Genomic DNA, 7,500 nt, shown 5'->3' on the forward strand with positions numbered 1-7,500 from the left:
TTTTAAGACGATTAGGGAACGAAGCTCACTTACTGACATAACAATTCTCTCTCTCTCTCTCTCTCTCTCTCTCTCTCTCTCTCTCATATCAGCGAAATCTCTTTCCCGGTGCCGCTCAGGGATTTCCAAAAGTGAAAACAAATGCAGTGGAAACCGTTGACACAGCAAAAAGTTGAGAGCGTTAAATCCTAAGTTTCAGTTCCCGCGAACATCCAAACTTTTACTTTCTTTTTTTTTTTTTTATTCGTTTTTATGTAAATAAATTCGTATACTTTTTTCTTATCCGTATGTAGTTTTCCGAAAAGATAACTATTGCGCCAGCTTTGTCTGTCCGTTAGCGATTTTTCTGTCCGATCTCAGATCTTAAAGACTACTGAGGCTAGAGGGCTGAATATTGGTATGTTGATCATCCACCCTCTAATCATCAAACATACAAAATTGCAGCCCTCTAGCCACAGTAACTTCTGTTTTATGTAAGGTTGAAGTAAGCCATAATCGCGCGTCTGGTAACGATATAGACAAGGCTACCATCGACCCGTGGTTAAGGTTTCATGGACCGAGGCTCATAAAGCATTATGCAGAGACTACCTAAAGCTAGATCTATTTTCGGTGGCACTGATTATACGATGTACAGAAAACTCGACTGCGCCGAAGAAACTTCGGTGAATTTTTTACTTGTTTTAAAGGGAAATACTCAACCATATTTCTTCTCCTATGCTATAGCAGAGAGCGAAATTATTATCATTATTAATTTTTTTTTCGAAGGTCGTAGATCCATCAATAGCCATTTCATTTTGTGGCGTAAATAAAATATAAGAGATATGACGGGTACACTCACACGTGTTGAGTCTTTTATCTTTCCCTTGAACATTAGACGTTAGTTCTATTTTGAATTGAAAAAAAGGCATTATTATTTGCCAAGAAGAATTTTAAAAAATGTAAAAATTTAACTGGAAATGTTAATGATGCATTTGTGTCATTTTATTCCTGAGAGGAAAAACAGAAGTGAAAAAAAAAACTGCGTTGATTTTGTACTACTTTGCCGTTGAGAAACATCTAAAAAAAAATTCAGTATATATATCTATATATATATATATATATATATATATATATATATATATGATATATACCACACATATGGGGCTGTAACAATCTATCTATTTCTCTAAGACAATGAGGGATCCAAGCTCAGTTACTGACATAGCAATTTTCTCTCTCTCTCTCTCTCTCTCTCTCTCTCTCATATCAGCGAGATCTCTTTCTCGGTGCCACTGGATGAGTATTATAATAGATTTTTCTAATCCTAGTTTCACTTATATACTCTAGATATATAAGTGTAACTGGAATTAGAAAAATATATAAGATTGCAATACTCATCCTTTGTTACCAATACGCTTTGTGCAAAAGCGATGAAGTCTAGCTGTCAAATTTAAAAAAAACATTTTCCAAAAATCAAAACTTCAAACGATCAGGCAAAAATACTTCCATTTTCCACCTGGAACCAACAGCTATAAATTATAATCGTGTCTATAAAAATACATTAAAATTAACATCAGTTATGATGGTAATGAGGCTATATTTTTTTTCGGAGGAACGGAAAAAAAAAAATAAAAAGGCGCTTGCTCTAAAGCTGCTGAGCGTCAGAGGCATAATCATGCAACAAAATTAGAGTTATTAGAAAAGCCCCGATTTCGGAGCCATAAGAAATAACGACCGTGTATTCCATGGTAGTTTGTCAATTACTGTCATGTGTAATGTTCGAGTGTGATGGCATTCATTAATTTACTGGAACTTTTGAATAACAGATGTGGAAATTGAGATTACTTCTAATTAAGCTCATGTCTGACAGGTTGACACTCATATCTATTTTTATTACAATATCTCGATTCTGAGAACCCGAACCAAATTTAGAATAATATTCTCAGGCGCTCAATTTGCAAATGTGACCGAGAACGTCCAGATGAATATTAAAAAGCATAGAACATCAAGGAAAAAGGAAACATAAACTAGCGAATACGTTCATTATAACATAATCAACGTCGACCTTACCTTCACAGAAACGTATATTAACCCTCTTTTCTTCTCATGCCTTTAGATTGGAACCTGCAATGAAATGAGAGAGTGGTATTAAAACCTGTCATTAGAGATAATGGGCATCAATTCTAATAAGTCAATCTTTTACACGTGGTTTTAATTTTTTTTATTACACTGTAATTGCTCTAGCTATGTGGATACCATACAATGGACTCCTGCGTATATGTATATATGTATGTATGTATGTATGTATGTATGTATGTATGTATGTGTGTGTGTATGTATGTATGTGTATATATATATATATGTATATATGTATATATGTATGTATGTATGTATGTAAGCATATGTGGAAATGAACACATAGGAACGTGTTTCACAAAAATAAATTTCTGACTCATCACGGGACCAAAACCCGGTCTTTCGAGTGAGTCAGTTTATATATATATATATATATATATATATATATATATATATATATATATGTGAGGTAGGCAATGAAATACACTATCATACGAAAACTATATTAGAGGAGGTCCGCTTTCAAAAGGCATTAATCAAAATTTTACCAGATACTGACAAGCAAAGTGATAATTTAGTGAAATTTTAGTTGTTACATAATAAAATAACAAAGCACTATGGGGAAACATAACTAAAGACAATATAGAAGAACAACCCAGGTACCTTCGTCAATACACAATCACTCTACCAATTACCTTCATTAAAGCAATACTAACTTGTAAATGACTGTATACATGAACCCTCAAGTCCTACCTGGTACCGTTCAATTGTAAAATGCTATTAACACAAAACATAAATTGAAATGAACGTAATTATTTCTTGCAACTGAACGCCATGAAATTAAATTTGACAAGGTGAAGGTTCCTTGAAGTAAACAGAATTATATATCGAAATCATGCGAAATTACCAGAAAAATAATATATGTATATATATATATATATATATATATATATATATATATATACCTATATATATTACATATATATATATATATATACCGACCTATATATATATCCCTACAATATATATATATATATATATATATATATATATATTATAATATATTATAGTATATGTATGTATATGTATATATATTATTTATATATTTAATATATTATATATATATCTATATCTATGCTACACATGATTATTTTTTTTATCTAAACGGTTTTCCTCAAAGGTCAACATAAATATTTACACGGTTCTTCGTAAAGAGAATGTCAAAATATATGTGGGTATATTTACCGTATTCCATAAAATATGCACAAAATAATCCCTAGGCATAGTTATTACAGTAAATTATTTGTTATACTATATATCATACATTCAGTATATATTCTAAAGTCCAAGCCTTTTCTACGAAAGCTTCTTTTTTTTTCCCATAGGTGGAAAAAAGTTATGGCTCGGAGATATTTATTTCATGTGTTCCGTAGCCAAAGTTGGCAACACCGTTGACAGCCACCCATTTTGGGAGCTAATTCAATGGTGGTCCCTTCGCGTTCCGCGTATCGATTAACGAACACCTTGTTTCTGGGGCTCTTATCTGAATGGCAGGCGTCCAATGTACGTGCCTAGATAATGGCAGAACTTCAGGCCGTAGCACAAATTTAATCATCCGGAAATATGTATGGTTATGAATACCGCTCGTCAATAGTGAAAAAAAAAGAAAAAAACAGATAGTGGGGGGGAGGAGGAGGAGGAGGGGAGGAGGAGGAGGAGGAGGAGGATGGGAGGAGGAGGAGGGGAGGCGGAGGAGGAGGAGGAGGAGGAGGGGAGGGTGGAGGAGGAGGAGGAGGAGGAGGAGGAGGAGCAGTTGTATAAGAATGATCATGAGTAAACGTTCCGCATACTTAAACACCTTAATGATGGGCTCGTACAAGATATCATTTCTTGGAGTATAGCTTAAAGTATAAGTTTTCGCTAGTATTTTATTTTCACTGTTCTTAATGGTCAAATATCTTTAACAAAAGGAACATACATTTTTTTTATAGTATTTTGCTATTATTGTTCTTGTTGGTCAAATACCTGCAAAAAAGAAGAAAAAAATAACATTGTAACTGGTTAAACAGGTTTACTTAAACAATATATTCATAAAAAAAGCAAAGTGAAATTTATAGTGAAATACAATATGACAGTTTATGACAGACAGGCAGAGTTGATTCTTCCTCTTATTGCATAAAAATCTACTTTGGAAGTTTGTGTTCTTCTACTGGACTTTCCTCTGCATATTGCATAATTTAGCAGCCCTGCAGATAATGGACTTGAGTGCCGACAGGTTTATTCATATTGATTCCCGAATGGGGATTCTGAACAATCGTCTGTTATTCTTTATATATTAAATTTGTATCAATTTAAAGTAGAAACCACTTTCAAACAACAATACTTTTTATTGACAGTTCCCGGGCTAGATTTAGACACCATAACCATTTCGGTGCTTTCTAGAAAAAAAAGGTAATTATGACAAAATACACCAAAAACACAAGTTTACGTTTTTTCCGGTGCAAAATTAATTACCTGGCCCTTTGTGAAAGACATCTGGGAGAACACCTGAGCTAATTAACAAATTCTTACCGGGTAAAATTCTAATAAATCCGATCCAATAATAACCTTCCCCCCTAAATGGACGCTGTCTCCAGGGGGAAAAATAATGCTCGTAATTGACGAAAGGGAAAGGTTGTCAGCACAGGACCAAGAACGTAAATCTGTCATTGCAGTCGTTTTTTTCATAATTAATCTAATCCTAATTAGTTCGAATGCAAAATATTGTTTCGTAATTTATTCCGCGATGTCTTTGAAGTCGATGTCGCTCTGTTCTCAACTAATGAACTACTGCGTTTTGATTTTTCTTGAATTTGCTGAAAATTCATCTCAATATGAAATTGTCTTGGTTATCTTCTTCTTCCCAGCTTTATCACTATTGTCTTGTTATAATGTCTTTTTTTTTTTTTACTGCATATCTCCTGCATTCAAAACGTACTGATATTTTTTTTATTACCTAACTGCAAACAGTAAACACCAGTTATTCAAACTAATCAGAAGTATTTAGAGCTAGCTTTTCACAACTTCTGTACAGTTTCCTATGAAATCTATCAAACCAAACTGTTTGTACATTAACCGTTTAAGACCCAAGCCGTAAATATGGCTTATTGTAATCATTGTTTCCTTTCTTATAAAGCGTAATTGTTTTTTCTCCTACAATTATTCTAGCTTTATAATTTTTGAAATCATTTTCCCTAACGTCTCCCTTGTGTTAAACTCTACATCTAATTTTAGAGGAGAAAACCAATTTGAGGACACGACTGGGCTTCCATGACGCTCTTTCCAGGTTAGGGAAAATCATTACACCTTAATCTATCTAGTCACCCAAAGCTCCCTACACAGAAGCTTCTAATGATCCATTTCACAGAATACATCATCCGAAAGGCCTTTTTCTTTGTCCCCTGAAATATCTAATGGGAAAGACCTTTTTTCTATATTCAGAGAATATCTAATGGGAAAGACCTTTTTCCTATATATTTTTTTTTTACAGAGAATATCTAATGGGAAAGACCTTTTCTATATATATTTTTTACAGAGAAATAATGGGAAAGACCTTTTTTCTATATTTTTTTTTTTTTACAGAGAATATCTAATGGGAAAGACCGTTTCCTTTTTCCCCAAGAATATCTAATGGAAAAGACCCACCCCACCTCCCATTACCCCCTCCCCCCTCTTGAGAAGACGGGTAAAATAAAAGAAGGGGGTCCCCTTTCCCCATCTAAATGAGATACATGAGAAGGCGTTAAAATCACCTGAGATCGTCAGTTTTCCTACGTATTTTAACCAGTGTCCCAGGACCGTCCCCCCCCCCCCCCCCCCACCACCCTCTCGTGTACTATGTATCAACACCCGCCCGAGTACCGACAAAGACTCAGGTAGCTTTAAAATCTCCTTTTGTGATGCGATATGCTCCGGGAAGCGAGATAAAGGTGAATTTTTTTTTTCAAGTAGTTTTTTTTTCTTTGATGTGGAGGGTAGTAAACATTGGAAGGATTTAGACATTTTGAATGTATGAGTTTTTTTTTTATGTATGAGATAATAGCTGTTTAGTTAGTGCTGAGGAATGTATATTTTTGACATATGAGATAATATGTATATTTAGAATAATGACGAAATGCCAGATGGATAAACGTTCGTAATGAAATTATTAGAATATTATAAAACTTCATCACAGGATAAAAAATATCAGTAAAAGATGGGGAACTGAATATAAGAGAAATGACTTATCAATTGAAAAGACAACATCGAAACTTTCGTCTACAATGCATACAGAGAGAGAGAGAGAGAGAGAGAGAGAGAGAGAGAGAGCCGCAAACAACCCGACAGTATGACACCACTTTAATTTTCCTGAGACAATCTTAAGACAAAAGATCTTCCAGTTCATCTATCTCCCTGTTTCTGCTTCATTTACAGTGTCTTCTTAACTGGAAGGTTAGAATTGCCTTTCTGCAGATCAAAGTGATGGTATACTCACTTTGAACTACCACAGACACATCAGCCATCTTTTATCACTTGGTTACTGAATGGGTGCTTGTTTCGTGCGTTTACAAAGGCATTTTTTACCTGTCCCATCAATCATTAATACAATCAATAGGATCCTTAATAGTCCCAAATCATTGATTGGCACTTTACGATGATTATAAAATATATATCACAACTCGAACGAATTCAGGAATTCCGCAATTTGCGAATATTTGTAGCTTTGCTATGTTGAAATTTCGATTTTTTCTTCACCTGGTATTTAAGTCTTCCTATAATTTGACCTAACATTCCTGACTGAAAGTTCAGTAATCATTATGAAGAACTTGACGAGGAAATGTAATGGTACACATGAATGCTATGCGCTTATGATGTAATTAGAGATAACTATCCTAATTTGTTGAAAATATGGTATATACATTCTGGGGAAGTTAGCTTTGACAATTTAATGGTCATTTTGGCTTTTCCATCACTGGTGAATTCTCCTTATAATAATAAATAATAATTAATAATAATAAATAATATATAAGTAATAATATCATAATAATATAATAATTCATTTGTTACAAATACACCAACAATCTCTTCCGGAATCAACCACTTCCTCTAATCCCTGAGTTATTCATATGATAACCTTAATCCTAAGTGATTCATACAGTAATCTTATCCGGGATTCTTTACGTTCTTGGGTCACGGATCCTTCACCTCCCTTATCTTCCAAGACCCTCTTTGAACTCGCTATAGATTTCCTCTCTAACATTGTAATTTATCTGAAGAACTCTTCCAGGATCACCCTGGGAATATATTTATTATGAAAGGTCACTTTTTTTTTCTCTACAATTTTTAATTCCGTGATAAGTCACCCTTTCTTAAATCCCTCCTCGTCACTTAAATCCCTTTATATCCCCTTTCCCACTAATCCCCTCC

The 7,500-nt window shown here is 34.0% G+C and overlaps 1 protein-coding gene across 3 annotated transcripts in view; it reads right to left on the reverse strand.

Annotated features, from left to right (window-relative positions):
• Positions 1-7,500, reverse strand: part of LOC135207962 (uncharacterized) — a 634,966-nt gene that overhangs the window by 166,571 nt on the left and 460,895 nt on the right. For all 3 annotated transcript variants that reach the window (XM_064239990.1, XM_064239992.1, XM_064239989.1), the window contains exon 3: positions 2,050-2,103. The gene's annotated coding sequence lies outside the window, so the exon portion shown is untranslated. The remainder of the gene's footprint in view (positions 1-2,049; positions 2,104-7,500) is intronic.

Source organism: Macrobrachium nipponense, chromosome 34 (assembly GCF_015104395.2).
Source record: "Macrobrachium nipponense isolate FS-2020 chromosome 34, ASM1510439v2, whole genome shotgun sequence".
Taxonomy (NCBI): domain Eukaryota; kingdom Metazoa; phylum Arthropoda; class Malacostraca; order Decapoda; family Palaemonidae; genus Macrobrachium; species Macrobrachium nipponense.